Consider the following 2,500-nt stretch of genomic DNA (forward strand, 5'->3'; position numbering starts at 1 on the left):
TGTTTGTTTGTTTGTTTGTTTATTCGTGTGGATTGTGAGGAAGAAAAAAAATACGATCGCCGTGGTAACAAGGACGCTGCGTCCGTATTGAAACGTGACATTTACATGTAGTTTATCTAAGAGTGCCTGTTCTGACACGTGTAAACTTTAGGTCAGTATTATGCGGTTTTGGAACAGAGCCAAACTGAATATTTAGTTGCCATGGAAACCTGAACTATGCAGTCAAGGGTTAGGGTTATGTATGGTAAGGGTATGTACATTACCTAGTATCACTGATTAGAAAAGTTTTTACTAAGAAGTGTGTGTGTGTGTGTGTGTGTGTGTGTGTGTGTGTGTGTGTGTGTGTGTGTGTGTGTGTAAAAAAACCAAGTGCTAAAACAAACAGATGTTATTTATTTGTTTCCTTCGTTCGTTCTCTCTCTCCTTAAAGACAGCCCATGACCGCACATTTATTTTACTTCTGACACGAGAGGAAAAGTTTGTCCACCCCGAACTGCATCGCCGCCACCGCTAGACGTTTTTCCGCTAATTATCCTGACATAGCAGTTTAAACAAGGACAAGTAAGTTGCTATGGAAACGCCATCTGCTGTTTCAGCTCTTCGTCTTGTTTCGCCGTTAATTAGCGGCCAACTTTCAGAGCGGCCGCGAGTCGAGAAGCGATGTAGACACACGCAAACGCCACACTCACAGACGCGCAGCGCATGACTGCATCCTGGCGGCTAACTGTGCTAGCTTACTAGCACTAATATGACCATTCTACATCTTGTCTGCTACAGAACTACATCCCACAGGGCACAAACAGTTGTCATGGAAACACTTAAACTCGTAGGTTACTATTTTTAACACGTTTGCTGTCAGATACGGATGTACATGAACAGCCGGTTTCCATGGCATCCTAATCTTGTACTTTAGCTAGCTAACTGTCACTTTGCTATAATTCTATTTCTGTTTATTACTTTCTTATTCAGTTTGCGAAAAGGCAACGGTCAGTTGCCATGAGAGAAAAGGCAACGGTCAGTTGCCATGGTAACCGAGTCCAACTGAGTTGCCATTTGTCATCGAAAATGTTTTTTTCTTCTTATAATCGTCAGTCGTTCTGTTTGGCCTGTACTACTTTGCTTTGCCATGTGTTCTGTTTCGTACAGTGTTATGTGGCAAAAAAGTGAATAGTTGCTATGGTAACCTGCAGTGATAGTTAATCAAAGTTTAGCTAGCTAATAGCAATTGTTCGTGTTTGTGTTTGCGTAGCGTCTGTAGCCCTCATGCATGCTATTATGACATGTAGTGACGGTTGGTTGCGTATCGTAACCGAGAAGTCTTTGGACGTAAAAGATCAGATTCATTTAATAACGACGGCTGATGAATGTGTTCGTATCGATACATCGCAGACAGGCGCAGTGTGTTAGCGTGCACTCCTGCGATGTAGCACATGTTACGCTAACCTTTACAAGAGGAGAGCACGCTTTCAGTAACGTCAATAACGCAAAGGTTCTACACCTCCATCCAGATCTGAAAGGATGGAGACCGGACTCGGGGTGTAGCGAAGAGGCTAGCGCTAGGAAAAGCGAGAGTAATAGCTCATCATGTGGAAATTGGTGTGGACAGCAGGAGGGGAGGAGGTGTGTGACTTTAACACAGCCAGAAAATTACAGTCTTCCACCGTAAGGACTGTAATTCATCCGTAAAAAGGTCAGGAGAGTTACGGGAATGTCGCAAGACTTTCAAAAGAGAGAGAGAGAGAGAGAGAGAGAGAGAGAGAGAGAGAGAGAGAGAGGGAGAGAGATGGAGAGAGAGAGAAAGAAGGAGAGAAAGAAGGAGAGAGAGAGAAGAAGAAGAAGAGAGAGAGAGAGAAGGAGAGAGAACGAAAGCCAGAGAGAGGAAACGACAGGAAGGAAAAAAGACAGACAGCAGGGCAGAGGACGAAGGCGGAGAGGAAGACGAGAGGATCATTAATAAGGCATGTCTTCATCGCAGCGTGAACCGACACACCGGCCAGAGACCCGTTAACTCACACGACCTCCAATTACACACACGGCGTCCATCAGCACTCACTTTCCTACACATGGCCATGTCACACACACCTTAAAATATCCTCCTTTTCCTGTAAGACCACAGCAGAGAGACGTGTGTGTGTGTGTGTGTGTGTGTGTGTGTGTGTGTGTGTGTGTGTGTGTGTGTGTGTGTGTGTGCGTTTTATGAGATTTAAGATCTGTCCAGTTTGGACGGCTGCACGTGGACAGATGTCTTTCTCATTCAGGACAAATTTAAAAGCAGCCTCACACCTGTTTCTCCAAAACGCAATCCTATAATCCCTTTTCTCCAGATGGAACGTCTTTGAGGAGCGGAGGAACGTGTCAGAAGGTGTGTGTTTATTAGTGTGTGTCTTTAAAACTGTGAGAAAAATCATTCTCCACTCACGCTAATCGTCTTAGAACTCAATTAATCGCATCAACGATTCACCTGCGCAATAGCGAACAACACCACGTGTGAAAAGTGTGA

Source organism: Tachysurus fulvidraco, chromosome 26 (assembly GCF_022655615.1).
Source record: "Tachysurus fulvidraco isolate hzauxx_2018 chromosome 26, HZAU_PFXX_2.0, whole genome shotgun sequence".
In the NCBI taxonomy this organism is placed as follows: domain Eukaryota; kingdom Metazoa; phylum Chordata; class Actinopteri; order Siluriformes; family Bagridae; genus Tachysurus; species Tachysurus fulvidraco.